The sequence below is a fragment of the Sphaerodactylus townsendi genome, linkage group LG01 (genome assembly GCF_021028975.2).
Source record: "Sphaerodactylus townsendi isolate TG3544 linkage group LG01, MPM_Stown_v2.3, whole genome shotgun sequence".
Taxonomy (NCBI): Eukaryota; Metazoa; Chordata; class Lepidosauria; order Squamata; family Sphaerodactylidae; genus Sphaerodactylus; species Sphaerodactylus townsendi.
Window position 1 is genome coordinate 38,040,842 of NC_059425.1, and position 16,728 is coordinate 38,057,569.

General features: G+C 45.5%; 1 protein-coding gene and 1 long non-coding RNA gene across 7 annotated transcripts in view; both read right to left on the minus strand.

Moving 5' to 3' along the window:
- The window catches only part of CCDC85A (coiled-coil domain containing 85A), a 357,640-nt gene that overhangs the window by 250,846 nt on the left and 90,066 nt on the right, over positions 1 to 16,728 (minus strand). The window lies entirely within an intron of this gene.
- Positions 13,346 to 14,172, minus strand: LOC125445247. Its single transcript, XR_007246279.1, has 2 exons — positions 14,069 to 14,172; positions 13,346 to 13,612 (listed from the first exon to the last, which is right to left on the minus strand). It is a non-coding gene; the product is annotated as an uncharacterized LOC125445247 (long non-coding RNA).

Here is a 16,728-nt window from a genome sequence, read left to right on the forward strand (position 1 = left end):
CGCCCTCGGCCCCCCCTCTCTTCTTCTTTCTCGTAGCCCGGAGCTTGCCGGCTAGTAAGAGGAGGGACCCTTTAACTACTGTTGGGTCCAGGGAACTCTTTACTTGCTTGGTAGGCTATTTATTTTGGCACTCTGTTCATTTTATGATAAATTGTGATTTACCATGATGCTTGGCCACTTAAAAGCTCTGTATTCCTGTATGTGAGAATGTTATGCTAATCTGTGTCTCTAACCCTGGATTAATTAATGTGAAATATTTGCAGAATATATAGTATGGATTGCGAATTCTAGTTCACAATGGATGATGTTCTGGTTTATTTTTTACTTTAAACAGAAGAAGAAGAAGAAGAGTTTGGATTTATATCCCCCCTTTCTCTCCTGCAGGAGACTCTAAGGGGCTTACAATCTCCTTGCCCTTCCCCCCTCACAACAAACACCCTGTGAGGTAGGTGGGGCTGAGAGAGCTCCAAGAAGCTGTGACTAGCCCAAGGTCACCCAGTAATAAAAAGGGAGTGTTAATGACTGATTTTAGGTATTTATGAGGCTAAAGGATTACAAAGCATTTTGTATAAGTGAAAGGGTAAAGGTACTAACTACTAATGCTTACTCAATTTTTTTTAAAAGTCATGACCTGTGTATCTTGGCAGTAGCCTTGATATCTAGCTCTTGAATATGCCTATGCAGTAGGAATGGTCCATCGGATCCATGTTTTAATGAATTTGTGTCTTAATCTAAAGTGCAAATTATTTTGAGTATTGAATGTATTAGCCCTTCAGAATATAGTTAACAAACAGTGGTGATGGTGAATCTTCACTAAACTGTAGAGTGACCACTCATGATTTCACAGTTGGCATAAAGTCCTGTTGTTTCCTATGTGGCTGGTTAGCGAAGGTAGAAAACGGGATAATTCTCCCTGTTGGCCGGTTTTAAAAACATGTTTTAGAAATATGGTAAAGTTCCTTGTTTAAGGAAAGTATCCTTCTTCTGATTGCTAGAAACAAAATGAAGTATTTGAAAGTATTAAGTATTTGACAGGCAGTCAATTAGAGAAGTAGTTGTTTCTGTTGGCAGTAGACGATAGGACTTGCTATAATGAGTTTAAATTATGGACAGAAAGATACCAGCTGGAAATTAGGAACTTTTTTTAACAGTAAGAGTTTTTTACAGTAACAGAGAAATTATTAATGCCCTGCCCCCGGAATGCCCAGCCATGCCCCCGTCATGCCCCGCCCAGCCCCATTGGCGCTACGCCACTGTTTGAATCCCACCACCATGGGAACCTGTTACTAAAATTTTTGGATCCCACCACTGGTGGATGGGGATGTGGTTTGGGGCTTCGGGAGGGGGTTCATCACTCCCCTCTGTTACTCTTTCTGCAAAAGTGCTCCCCCCACTTCTTTTTAACAACAAGATGTAGGACCATGGAACTAAACTGTATTGTTGAGTAATCTGAGGGGACCTTTCTACTGGGTACAGATATTGCATCTGGATTTTGTCCCTCCTGCAAACAGCTCAGATTGATAAATGTGGCTCTTCCTCATTTTCTCCAAGTTTTGCTTCTGACCAGAAGCCAGATTTATGGTTTAATGTTTTTATTTTGTAGATGAATAGTCCCCAATTCCATGCCAGCGTCTCAACCCACCATCTTCCCAACACATACTTACTACACAGTTTGGCCTGTGGGAGGAAAGTAGAGAGCAGAAGCAGAAGAGCAAGTTGCTTCATTGTGGACTGTGGAGAAAATCAGAGGGTCAGGTAGGAATGTGTATTTGAATAGCAATGAAATCTGAACATTATACCATAATTATAATGGTCACTCCTCATAACAAACTAAGTCCAGGATTATCCTGGACTTAGGCCCCTTCCTCACATGCAGAATACTGCACTTCCAATCCACTTTCACAATTGTTTACAAGTGGATTTTGCTATTCTGCACAGTGGATTGAAAGTGCATTGGATTGAAAGTGCATTGGATTGAAAGTGCATTGTTCTGCATGGACGGAAAGTGCATTGGATTGAAAGTGCAATGGATTGAAAGTGCATTGTTCTGCATGGACGGAAGGGGCCTTAGTCTTCAGGGGAGCTCTGAAGCTGGCGCAAAGCCAAAGCCTTGTTAAACCAGTTGGAAAGGGAACAGCAATCCATGGGAAAATGGGGGCAAGGGGCCAGCAATCCAATGTGCTAATGTGATTTCCAAGAGAACATGGAGTTGCATCAGTGCATTGGCAAACCCCCAGTGATGGCATTATGTCAGTGTGAACACCCCACACACACACACACACACACACTGATTGCCAGAGTGATAGGTTGCACAGGAGGTGGAATTGGTGACAACAGCAGTTGGCAGACTTTCCTCCTTGAGTCACATTAGTGTGGTTAGGACAAGGTGCCTGCGTTGGTGCCCAGGACACCAAAAAGACTTGGGCTGGCTCTGGAGGAGAGACATCTTTGACCCTGTGGTAACCTGCCTTCTGCCCTGACCTGGATGGCCCAGATAGCCTGACCTGATCAGATTTCAGAAGGTAAGCAGGGTCAGCCTTGGCTCATACTTGGGTGGGAGATCAAGGAATGCCAGGATATTCTTGCTATGTAGAGGAAGGCAATGGCAAACCACCTCTGTTAGTCTCTTGCCTTGAAAAGCCCACCAGGTCGTCATAAGTTGGCTGCAACTTGGTAGTACTTTACACACATGCTTCTCTCTTTTCTTCTCTCTTTTACATTTTAATCATTCAATGAATTTAGCTTCCAAACAACCTGGTGAGATAGACTGGGCCGAGACAGTGAACTTCATGGCCCAGAGGGAATTTGAACCCAGGTTTCTCTAATATCCCCTGATAAATTTCACAATCTAACCATTATATCTTTGAATTTCATAATGGAAGAAAGGCGGGATAAGTAATGCAGTAAAATGTTTACCATTCATGTCCAATTGTTCTCACGCATCCATCAATTTCAAATAGTATGCCTGTCCTGCGGAGAAAAGTTGTTGGCTCACCTGAACAGCAGCTTCGTCTTCTTCGGTGCAAAAGCTCCGGCCTTCTGTCGCATCTGGTCCCCGTGCTCACTATTTAATAGTCGCAATTTTGAAATGGCTAATAGCCAAGAAGGAACTCCAAGTCATCATATAACACAGTTGTTTGCACACGGGGCAGGAGGTTGGCAATACACAGGGAGGAAATAAGGATCAAATTCTTTTCACCATTTCTTCTCAGAAAAGGTGATGAAATCTCAGAAAGAGGATCTTCCTGTCAGAGGGTTCCTGTTACCTGAATGAGTTGGGGGGGGGGGGGTGCCCTTTTTAGGTTGGGGAATTAGCAATGTGAGAGATCGGGCAACTGGGATCTTTACTACCAAGTTAAACAGGGGTTTTTCCCTTCAAAAATCTGCAGGAAATCAGAATTTAAGTAAAGTTTTAACAACTTTATTAAAGAGTGCAAATGATAAAAGGTACTCTCATACCTTTTGGCAAAAATATACACGAACACACAGAGTTAAAGATAGGTTTGGAATAGCAGTAGTAGATGTTGGAGGGGATTCTAACTGATCCAGAGGAAGACGATCCAAGGAGGCAGGAGCAGCAGTGGGGTAGGAGGTTAAGACCTCGTGTATCTAATCTGGAGGAACCGGGTTTGATTCTCCGCTCTGCCGCCTGAGTTGTGGAGGCTTATCTGGGGAATTCAGATTAGCCTGTACACTCCCACACATGCCAGCTGGGTGACCTTGGGCTAGTCACAGTGTAACCCCCATGCCCAGAATGGGTTGAACCAGTAAGGGGGTGGAGACTCAGAGCAGCAGAAAGGCTGCAGAGCTCTTTGGAGAAGACAAGGCTACCAGACTTGGACCTTGGTTGTATAAGCCCTTAACACCTTGTTAAGGGTTTCTTTTTGTGGTTGTAATGGGTGAGAGTTCTCCTGGAAACCTTCATCATGTTGCATCCTGTTCATCAAGCCCTTGGAGTCTTCAGGAGCCAACCCACATGCAAAGAAGAATTGGACTTGGCAGTATCAGTAGACTGTAACTAGAAGGACTTGAAATGCAACCTGAACAGGACCTTGCATTGTAATGTTAAATGTTGATGTTTAATGTTATTTGTAAAGAGAAGTAAACTGTTTCATTTAAATTTGGTTCTTTGCAACTCCTTCCAAGTACTGCCCCACAGAACCCACAAGCTGAGGTTACAACAGCTTCTCGGAGCTCTCTCAGCCCCTCCCACCTCACAGGGTGTTTGTTGTGAGGGGGGAAGGGCAAGGAGATTGTAAGCCCCTTTGAGTCTCCTAAAGGGGGATATAAATCTCCTAAAGGGGGATATAAATCCAAACTCTTCTTCTTCATCATCCAACAGCCACACTGGATGCAGAGAGAGGTGACGTCGGGCACAGTGCAAGCAAACCCAAGCACTTGCATAGCGATAATGGGGACAGGAGGCGTGCACCATTGGGGTCACATGGGAGCAGAAATCTCCCCCACACCCCTCCCCCTTCCCCATTGCCCTGCCCCCCTTCCCCCCCTGCACCTCTGAACCAAAGGCAGTTCAGCGAAAACTGGGCCAGGGGCTCTAGTTTGAGCAGACTAGATGTAGGAAATTTTGACCCTGGCAATACTAAGAGAGACAGTCTTCCTGGACAAAGCGGAGTTCTGTTCTCAGGGGGAAAATACAGTGAAAAATGGCTCATATGAGTTACAGCCCAGAAAATTCCAGTTTTTTATTAGATTTTAGGTAGAGTTTATGAATTTAAAACTCAGGTATTTCAATTCAGAGTAAGGTTTGATGGTCCTCCTGTAGTTGGTCAGAAAGGGTGCGATCAGATAAGCAGGGGAAGAAAGGACTCAGGAAAGCTGATTATGCTAAGACTGGGGAATGTTTGCATAGCCTTTGTGAGCTGGAGAACACATGTGTCTTCCCAGTGCTGTGGCTTCTGTTATCCAGATTGCAGTGGCAGATACTGCAGGAAAGACATTGCTATTTTGTGTGCAGCAGCAGAGATTCTCTGATGGTTCCCCATGGAGGTTTCCTCTGCTTGCAGCTCATCCGCGTGCGATTTCCATGTAAAAAAGTAGATGAATAAAGTTTATTTTGCCTAGTGAGCCCATGCAGATGTCATTTTTCCTTTTTCCTTCACAGACATCCCCCTCAAAACAAACAAAAAGGAAAAACTACACATGCGCGGGATTGCTAGGCCGAACAAACTTTATTCATCTACTTTTTACATGGAAATTCCACATGGATGAACTGCAAGCGGAGGAAACCTCTGAAGTGTCGACCCTTGAGAATTAGGAAGGAAGAAGCGAGGCGCTTGGCGATATCATCCGGTGGAGAGAGCCAGCGGCAGGAAGCGTGGTCCATGGATCTGGCAACTCTGCCGTGTGCTAGTCCCTGGCACCTTTTATTAGGGTTTACAATAGGGGCGGACCGGGAGGCGGGAGAGCGGGAGAATATCGTATGATACATGACATCATGGGGTTGCCTACGTGCGGGAGGAAACGTTCGCATCTGGGTCTAATCCATACCTGGGGGCAAGCGCCCCTTTGTCCCTTTGTCTGGGACACCTGGTGACCGTGAGTCGGGTAGTTCATGACCTGTGACTCACGGGGGGTCTGGGGGATGGGTGAGCGTGTGCTCCCAGAAGGACACAGATGGCACAGGCATTCCTGCGCTCTTTCTGAGGCTCTGCTGGGTTCGCAGGGCTCATCCCTACAACCTCCATAGAGATTTCACCATATGACAGAGGCCCACAGAATCTCTGCAGTAGCACACAAAGTGCAATTGTGAAACTGACAAGAGCTCTTTGCAGCAAATGGGGGGAAAGATCCGTTTTGGCTGGCAACTCTTGTGTCCTCTGTGCTGTGGAAACACAAAATGCCCTAATGGATCTTTTTAAAACATCTGCAGGATGTTTTATTTCTGCTGTGCAGAAATCACCGATCAGACTTCAGGGAAAGTCTATTAACATAACCATCATTCAAGTTTATGCTCCAACCACGGATGCTAACGAGGAAGAAATCGAAAGCTTTTATGCAAGTGTCCAGGAAGAAATTGATCACACACCTAAACAAGATGTGCTGATAATTATAGGTGACTGGAACACAAAAGTAGGCAACAAAACAGAATCGAATATTCTTGGCAGATTTGGGGTTTCACTGCCAGAATCAAGTGGTTGTTGTGAGTTTTTCAGGATGTTTGGCGATGGTCTGGTGGTTTTAAATCCTAATATTCCACCCACATCTGTTACTGGCCTCTTCAGAAACATGTCACAGTAAAATGTGTTTCAGTCTCTGGCATACTTTACAAACATTGGTCAACTGTGGTTAGAACCTTAAGAAATTAAGAATGGATTCTGTCACAGGGGAGAGTGAAGGAAGGAAATTCTATGTTGCGAAAAGTGGAAAGTTTCACCACATGTGGCTTTCTTAACATTAAAGATAGGAAGACAAGGGTGGAGTTCGCACAGCACAAATATAATGTCTTTAAAACATTATAAAAGGCATTTTGGGGAAGAACTTCGCGCTCTTCCCCAAAATGAGTTCAGCCCATTACATTTCTCTCAACCCAGCTTTTTCAAAAAACACTAAAGTAGCGATCTTTTCCCCGCGACCCAGGTTGAAGATGATTCCTGCCTGCTGAGCGAACACCAGCAGGCAAGAAACGCTTTACTTCTCTTGGCCAATTTCTTTCCATCGTTTGTGCCTGCCATTTTGGGTGCTGCAGGAGATTCTCTGTGGAGATTCCTGGTGGAGGTTTCCTTGGCTTGCACTTGCTATTTTACTGTAAAAAAAATAGATGAATAAAGGGGGATGTTTGTTTCGTCTAGTGATACCATGCGTGTTTTTCCCCCTGTTTTTGTTTTGAAGGGGATGTCTGCGAAGCTACAGTGACATGATTAGAGAAGCTGCAATATACGCATATTTGTGTCGAGGCAGCTTTGCAGACATCCCCCTTAAAACAAAAAAAGGAAAAATGACACATGCACGGGATCGCTAGGCTAAACAAACTTTAATCAACTCCTTTTTTTTACAGAGAAATAGCAAATGGATGAACTGCAAGCAGAGGAAACCTCCACGGGGAATCTCCATAGAGAATTCCCTGCAGCTAGAGGTGGGATCCAACCAGTTCTCACCACTTCTGTAGAAGTGGTTACTAATTTTTTCTGAGTGCCGAGAAGGGGTTACTAAAGCAACCTCCCTGCCCAATAGGGACTGGAGGTGCGTGTGTGCGGCGGAACCACTGTTTGAATCCCACCACCATCGGAACCTGTTATTAAAATTTTTGGATCCCACCACTGCCTGCAGCACATAAAATGGTGGGCGCCACTATAAAACTGTCAAGAGTTCCATGCAGCAGGCAGGAAAAAAGATCAATTTTGGCTGGCAATGCTTGTGCTCTCCTGGGAACACAGAATCCTCAAAGGATCTTTTCATAACGTTCTAAAGATGTTATATTTATGCTGTGCGGAATCCACCAAGGTTGCTGTAAGGAATCTGTTATGTCTCAGGCATCAGGAGTCGGAGGAACAAAACATGGTACTTTATTTCATGGCTGCTCCACACACAAAGCCTAAAATCACTCTGCAGCTGTGCTCAATATAACATACCTACTGATTACCAGTTCCAGTGCAACAGCTGCAGACTCTTAAAACAATACAGTACCTCATAATCAATACAATACATTACAGAATCTGAAAGGACTAGAATCAAAGTAACTTCAGCAGTTCTTTATTTCTTAAACTTCCATGATGCACAATACACGGAATGCAGACTCTGACCTTTCCCCACCAGACAGCTGCTTTTACGAGCTTCTCTAACCCCCGCCCCCAACACAAAGAAAATACCCCCGAACTCCAACCTCCAAGGTAGGTTCTCACGCGAACAGAAAGTAAGATTCCACACGCATATAGAAAGCACAGATAGACAGCAAGGTTAATGATAAGAGCAATCCTGAGCTCGCAGCCCAGCCTGAGGAATGTCTCCAAGACCAAGCCGGTGGACAGAAATCAACCCACAACCTTACAGTTGCACTTCACCAGTAACTATTGTTCATCAAGTGGTCTTTTGTGCAGGCAAACACAGGGACCTTGCATGCGCAGGCCCACTGCCTACTTCTTTGATAGACAGATAGCATGAAGAGTCAAAATATGCTAAATTTGGTAGCAGTAAGAAGTGAGGTTTGACAGCCCTTAAACTATTTCCTCAGTACGCAGCCGACTCCACCCTTTCAAAACCACAGGCACCGAAGAGGTGCAAACAACCCAATCTGCCCCGGGATTTAGGGTTGCCAACTCTGGGTCGGGAAATACCTGGAGATTTTGGAGGCGGAATCTGGGGAAGGCAGGGTTTGGGGAAGGGAGGGACTTCAACAGTATATAATGCCATAGTGTCCACTTTCCAAAAATGGCCATTTTCTCCAGGTGAACTGTTGGCATTTGCAAGTGTTTGCCACACTCAGTCATAAAAGGGTTAACTGTTTGTATGTAAACAGGATGCTGAGATGATATTGCAATGAGCTGACCTATTGATTACCAATTGGTCAGTCAGAAGGTATAAAGTTAACTTGTTTTCTTTGTTTCAGCGGAGGCGAGCACATGGACAGAGAAGGAAGAGCAAGGTGTAGTCTTTGTTGGAAGAAAAGGGACTTTACGCTGTTTCCTGCCTCATCCTACAGAGGGGTTTTTTTACTAGCGAGCTAGTGGCTAGATAGGGACTTAGGAATTTGTCACCTTTACTCTATCATGCTGAGTCTATCCCTTTGATGTAGACTGATACTCTTAGGGACTTCCTCCCTTGCTTCCGCCTTCTTCTCGGACCTCTCCATTACTCTTACCTTCACCATGCCTAGGGAGAGGATGTGTCTCCTACACATCCGCCTCCATCCAGCTAGATTGGATTAGATAGTGAACCTAACTCTCCACCTTTCTATCCAGAATGGAGTTCACTAATAAATACTCTTTTTTATTAGATTAGAAACTACAAATGACTCTGACTTTCTTTTGTGTCTGAAGTTCTCTCTAGCAAGCTCAACCACGTGTTTGTGCTCAGGTAAGCTTCCCTGTGTTTAGCCTCTGTGCACTCTGCTACTTTTCAAGGGATACACACGCACCAGGTGTGGATCTCCCAACAGTCTTAAGTGTATAGTTAGTATTGTACAAATCAGTACAACATTTATTTATTTTATTCTATGTAACCCTTTTAAATTAGTAAACTTTTCTATAAAGCAACAGAAAGTATCTCTGGCTCCCTTCTTTCCCTCTGGATTGCTGCTTCCACATCTCTGCTAATAAGTATCTCTTTTAATCGAATACCCTTCATGAACTGATCTCTGTTGCCTGGAGATCAGATATAATAGCAGGAGATTTCCAGCCATAACCTGGAGGTTGGCAGCCCAGATTTCAGACTGTTGAGAAACAGACTTTTTTCCTGCTTCACCGTGGCATTGTGGTTCATTTGTGCACCTACCTGGGTTTCCTTGGCTGTTCTCCAACCTCCTCAAACCTGCTTTGCTGCAAAGTTTTGGGAAAGTTTGCAGCAACGCTAGTATGGCTGCTGTGCAGGTAGGAAGTTTGGATTTTCTGGCACAGACAGCAACTATTTATCTATTTATCTAGTCGAAAAATTTGACATTTTATCCAGCAAGTAAGAATAAGAAGAGCTAAGCAAAGGATCATTTGAAAGGCTATCGTTACGATGGGATATAACGTAATGTTGAAAATGCCAATAGCCTTTTCAGACCATCCAAATAACGATTCCCACCATGAATGGTGGCTCCCCGAAGCTATTTCAGTGGACAAACTAATAAATTGAGCACCATTTATGAACAACGATTAAAATGACTTCAGCTTCCTTCATTTTCCGGAGTTTCTCTTCTAAATCCGGGTGAGTGATAAGTTCCTGGATTAATTCTAAACCCAGTCCCAAAAATGCAGGGGAAACAGATTTGTACAAAACAGGGGCCACAAACATTTCTTGTTGGGTCCAAACTGGAATGGAAAAATTAAAATCACAACTGAAACTGGAAGTGATATTCTGGTTTGGAGCCCAGCAATTCTGTGCCAGGGTCTCTGGAGGCAGAGTGACGGCTACAGCAATCATTTATCAATTCATTTACCCTGCCAAACCATATCACGTTTCATCAGAGCATCAGGGTACTGCTGAAGAAGAAGAAGAAGAAGAAGAAGAAGAGGAGGAGGAGGAGGAGGAGGAGGAGGAGTTTGGATTTATATCCCCCCTTTCTCTCCTGCAGGAGACTCAAAGGGGCTTACAATCTCCTTGCCCTTCCCCCTCACAACAAACACCCTGTGAGGTAGGTGGGGCTGAGAGAGCTACAAGAAGCTGTGACTAGCCCAAGGTCACCCAGCTGGCGTGTGTGGGAGTGTACAGGCTAATCTGAATTCCCCAGATAAGCCTCCACAGCTCAGGCGGCAGAGCTGGGAATCAAACCCGGTTCCTCCAGATTAGATACACGAGCTCTTAACCTCCTACGCCACTGCTGCTGAAGGTCGCAGAGGCCGTGTGAAAGAGGTAGAGGTGGGCTGTAAATGCAGGAGGCTGATTTCTCCTTTTCCTCCTAAGGGATGCCAGCCTTCAAGTGGGACCTGGGGATCGCCCGGAATGACAACTCCTCTGCAGACTACAGAGATCCGTTTCCCTGGAGAAAATAGATTCTTTGGAGGGGAGGCTCTGACCTCCCAGGCCCCACCCCCAAATCTCCATTGGTTCTCCAACCTGAATCTGACAACCCTATGCCCACTAGGCCCCGGAAGGAAAAAAAACTTGCCTGGAGATTGCCCTGCCTCTTGGCACACACACATACACACCCCAAAGAGTGGGGAAAGGAAGCAGGACAGGCCCACCACAGCTGCTGGCCTAGACGGCCAGTTTGCTTGCTGTGGCTGATAGGGTTGTCACGTGCCCCCGGCCACTGGTAGGGGCTGGGTCTGGGCCAGGCAACTTTAGTTTGGAGAGGAGACATCTGAGGGGGGGATGTTAGCACTGAAAGTATAATCACATTTAATCACATTTAGTCATATTTAGTGGCATTTATTACTCACTTATATTCAATAATTATGATATGCTTATTCCTATGTTATACCAGCTATTTTGAGTTGCTCATTGTGGGAAGGCCTTCAGCTCTCAACTTGAGCTGGATGGCGGAGAGCTAGACAACAAGGATGTCTACACTTTCTGCTGATTCGGCAGACCCTGACGGCATAAGTAAAACATAGCCTAAAACAAGCCCCTAACACATAACAAAAGAAGGCCTTTAAGGGTACACCAGCCAAAGCGTTCAGCAGTAAGTCCTCCTGCCTGAACCAAGGTCGGAGACAGAGAGTTGAGTTAGAGTTGCACTTGCCTCTGTCAAGTGCATTCCTCCTGTCAGATTCTGTGTTTTGCCATCCATCTAAGTGGGTGAAGAAAGGGACACTGAGATGGTGCCAAGGGTTGAGAAGCGTCGGGAGAAAGTTGTTTTAATAAAGTGGAAAATTGTTTAAGGATTGTCCTGTAATTAACCCTGAGTTTAACGAGGTAATAGAATGAACATGTAATAAAGAAGCGATCAATCTATGGGACATACCTCTCAGAGTCGCCAAAAGAAAACATATTTATGTCAAAAGAATCATTAGCCTGGCAAAATTATGTCTGTCATTAAGTTTTTGTATGTTATTCCAAGGTGTCAAGAGTTTTGTAATGTATAGGAATTTAATGACTTAGCATGTGATGCTTTTCTATAAAAGGGACGGTCCCCAAAGCCGAAGTTGAGTCTTTCCTCCCAGGGTGCTATTGCAACCTGTTCCTTTCTAATAAACTTACTAACTTCTTGAAATCATTTTCTTTGTCTGTCTCTTTGATTCTCTAAATCTGAATTGGGTAACTTATCCTGTTCCCTCTGTTCGGGTGACAGGGATATGATTGTAGTCTATAAAATTATGTATGGGGTAGAAAATGTTGACAGAGAGAAATTTTTCTCTCTTTCTCACAATACTAGAACCAGGGGGCATTCATTGAAAATGCTGGGGGGAAGAATTAGGACTAATAAAAGGAAACACTTCTTCACGCAACATGTGATTGGTGTTTGGAATATGCTGCCACAGGAGGTGGTGACGGCCACTAACCTGGATAGCTTTAAAAAGGGCTTGGACAGATTTATGGAGGAGAAGTCGATCTATGGCTACCAATCTTGATCCTCCTTGATCTCAGATTGCAAATGCCTTAGCAGACCAGGTTCTCAGGAGCAGCAGCAGCAGCAGGCCATTGCTTTCACCTCCTGCACGTGAGCTCCCAAAGGCATCTGGTGGGCCACTGCGAGTAGCAGAGTGCTGGACTAGATGGACTCTGGTCTGATCCAGCAGGTTAGTTCTTATGTTCTTCTTATGTTCATTTGCTTGTTTGCAGTAGTTGCTGACCCAGGCAGCCATTTTGCTTGGTTTCTGCCGCTGTGGCTGGCCCGAATGCGGGGCTTGCTGACATGCTTGCAGCCATGGCAGCTACCTAAGAAGCCTCCAGAGCAGTAAGGATGGCCCAGGCAGCTGGCTACCTGAGGTTCAGGCCCTCCTAGCATGGGACAACTGCCCTAGATATCATTTGCCTAAGACCCCGCTAGTTCTTGCTTTGGGTTTTGATTAGGAACTTTCCAAATGGACACTCCTTTTTGGGATGTCTGGTTGCCCATCATAGGGAACTGCATGCTGGACTAGATGGATCTGTTTCAGCTGGGATCCAGGCAGTGACTTAGGTATAGATTATTTAATAGGGTGGGTTCCAAGAGCAGGGCCACGCCCTCACCTGCCCCTGGGGGCGTGGCCACGCCTCAATAAGCCCTGTCCCTGGCCTCAGTGCTCATAAAAGCAGCTCGAAGCCAGGGATGGCAGGTTCAGGGGGTCCAAAGTTATGTACTCTCAAAGGTGTAGCCCTCCTCTTCTATTAGCTCCCATTGGAAACAATGGGGGATGGTGGCATGTCCTTTGGGAATCCATAACTTTGGACCCCCTGAACCAAACCTCACCAAACCTGGGTGATATCATCAGGAGAGTCTCCCAACAAATCCCTGAAATTTTGGTGCTGCTAGCCTAAAAACTGCATCCCCTGCAGGCCACAAAACTGAAAAAAACACTAAAAAAATACAAAAAACGGGGGCGGAGCTTCGGACATGTAATGGGTGTTTTTTTTTAACCTAGGGGGAAAAAACCCTTACCTACATCCTGGGATCCGGGATGCTCTTAAGTGAAACTAGCTAGGACCATCGCATTCTCTGTATGATTGTGTATATCTGGCATGTTGTTCTAGTGTAGCAGTGACCTGCAAAATCGTTTACCTGGTAGCAATCTCAGGTGAACAAAGAACAAACTACACAACAACATCTCAGTTTAGTTTTATTATTATTATTATTCCATTGATGATATATATGCACAGGGGATGGATTTTCATTCTCAAGGCAATGCCTCTGGTATACCTATTTTTACAACGCCCTCCATCAGCGATAAAACAGCAGTACAGCAGATTCAGTCATCTCTTTAGAAGCGCTGCAGCCATTGTGTGTCCCGTAGCCATCCCAGTCAAAGGCAGGGAAGTCCCCACACTGACGAGGATTCCCTTCTGCCAAATATCCCCCTCCGCCAATGCAGTGCTAAGAAAATGAGAGAAGTGTAAAAGAAATAACATCAACCAGGAGCAGCTGCTAACCTTACAGAGAATGCGATTAGAATTGGATGGGGAGGAATAGATTTCAATTCACCAAACGTTAATTCAAGTTGCAAATACATACACAATAGGGGCTAGAGCTATATTAGGTCAGAGGCAAAGAGCAGCAATGTGTTATTTTGATGAAAACAAGCGGTCTGCCATTTTGGAATGGATTAACAAACACATCAAATACGAGGCAGATGTTTCTGTGGAGCCACACAGGTTTGGCCTCAGCTTGTTTGGGTGACTTCAGTGACTATCCAAGCATTTGGAGTCCAACTATTTGGTGTTATGGAGTCCAACTAAATGGTGTTACAGAGCATAGTTCTTGTCATAGCTTGACAAGAGGTTGTCGAATCATCCAGGGTTAAGGCTAAGAATCTGTAATCAGGATACTCACATGTTCTGAGTTGCATCAGGTGACTTTAACCCCAGCGCAGTGGGCCATGGCTGCTTTCTCAACATTAAACACTCGGAAATGAATGAAGCCAGCAACAAATTCATCTGAGAGAATACAAAGAAGAAACCACAGAAATCAGGAGAGGAAGGAAAAATGAAGGGATTGGAGTGAGATTTTATACGAAACACTGCTTAAAATGATGGAAGTGACTTATAGCCACCCCACAGAATTCTTTGCCTATCAGCTTCAAACGACACATTTCCATAGAGAATGACAACCATCTTCCCAAGATGGCACTGGGCAGTGGCGTATTTACCTAGGGACAAGGGGCACCCCTTGTCCCCGGCACCTCTCTTCTGATCACGTGGGGGGGGCAAAATCGCCCCCCCCACGTGACCAGGAAGTCCTTCTGCCTCGTCGTTTTTGCGCGCCTCAACCCTGTCCAGGTGTGACCACTGGTAGAAGTCCTGCTGCCTCATTGTCTCTGAGAACCCCTGACCCCACCCATGTCAGTGACACATGGACAGGGTCAAGCCATGCAAAAATGATGAGGCAGCAGGACTTCCTGCTGGCTCCAAGCGCCCTCAACCCTACCCATGTCTCTATGGACTCCTCCCTCCCCCCCAGCTAGAATCCCTGTGGCAGCCTGCAGTCTCTTCTGACCTCCCCTCCAGGCAGGCCAGAAGAGACTGCAGTCCCCAGCTCGGAGACCTGCTTTTATAAGCACTGAGAGCGGGGGTGGGGCTTGGGGAGCAGGAAGTCCCACCCCTTCCTGCTCCCCAAGCCACACCCCTTGCCTCAGTGCTTATAAAAGCAGGTCTCTGAGGCCAGGGACTGCAGTCTCTTCTGGTCTCCCTGGAGGGGAGATCAGAAGGGTCTGCTGGCTGCTGGCTGGGAGCCCAGCTGGCAGGGGGAGTCTGGGGGAAGAGTTGGGCACCCTAGACCTTGCCCATGTCCATGGTGACATGGGTGGGGTCAGGTAACCCGGCAGCAGTGGGGAACGGAGCCTGGAGGATTTCCCAGAGAGGCGCCATTTACCCCCGGTACGCCTCTGGTCCTGGGATAGAAGCATGGTACTGACTGCAGTAAATGAATCTGTTATGGAGTAAAACCTACATTTATTCAAGTAGATTTTGTCCAGATTCAGGTTGCAGTTGAAAGGAAGAAAGATAAACCTGATCTGAAGAATACATTTTCCAGTCACAAGTGGGCAACTAAACCAGCATCTTGGCTTAATGTCAGGTCCCCCAAAACTGAAACTCCATGTAAAGAACAGAGGTTTATTCATGATCTGGAGGACAGCTTGGAAAAGCCAAAACTGGCTTTTCCCGCACAGTAAGCAGTAATATGTTTCCAGAAGCAAAGGGAGAAGAAGGGTCAGAAGGCAGCTTTCTGATTAAGAGAAATAGGGGGATATCCCATGCGAGGAGGTAACACTCATACAAAGTTAGCATGATGTAGTGCCCCCCAACGTCCAGGCCTGGGTACAACATTTTCAAGTGAATAAAAAATGTTATCTTCAAAAGCAAAATAAATGTCTCCTGCTCACAATTGCTGTGTTACAATTGGAATAGATAAGTGGCAATGGATTGTTATAGCATTGTATTAGCTACTGATTTTTTTTTTAAAGCCCATGTAAAGCCACAGAAAACAAAAAGCAAGTTGAATGTCACCAGTGTAGACGGGCTGTTGCAGGGGAGGAAAATGTGCATCGTTTCTTTCAAACAGCATACTAGTGCTCTTCGGTTGGGCTCTTTCCAGAAAGATGGGAGCAAAATGGGTTTAGGAAAGGGCGTATAGAGGGTGGGAAAACCCTGAAAAGAAGATAATTACAGCATAACATTGTGCAGACGGTCCATTAAAAGTGAGTACAGTTGGGAACACAAGGTGGAAAAAACCCTTTTTGTTGGATAGAGTCAAAGAATTGTGTTAAGAAGGAGGAGGAGGAGGAGGAGGAGTTTGGATTTATACCCCACCTTTCTTTCCTGTAAGGAGACTCAAGGTGATTTACAAGCTCCTTTCCCTTCCTCTCCCCACATCAGACACCTTGTGAGGCAGTGGGGCTGAGAGAGTTTAGAAGAACTGTGACTAGCCCAAGGTCACCCAGCAGGAATGTAGGAGTGCGGAAACACACTTGGTTCACCAGGTAAGCCTCTGCCACTCAGGTGGAGGAGTGGGGAATCAAACCCGGTTCTCCAGATAAGAATCCACGTGCTCTTAACCACTACACCATACTAGCTATCCTGATCAATAGAGAGAGCTGCACCAAAGAGTGTACCTAGTCAGTACACACCTAGAAAGGTTGCAGTTTCCAGTTAGAGATCTGAGTACTAAGAATTCCAAATGCTGAATTCCAAATGCTGAGTCATTAAGCAGAAATGCCACGTCTCCAAGCAGTCATTATTACCTGGTACAGCCTGAGAAGATTGCCTCCTTCAGCAGCCAAGAAGCCAGTTTCAGTGTGATACCTCAAGAGGGAGATATCGCCACTGTTTCATTGGAGTTTTGTTGGGAACATGCCATATGCCCAAATCTTGTGCCTCCAGGTCATAATAGCCAGGATTCTGGAAAGCAAGGGGGAAAGGAGCTGTCTAAACTGAAATATTTGAAGACCCATTAGCAAACTGGCTGTTGTTAAAAAGAGGCACGTCAATAAATTA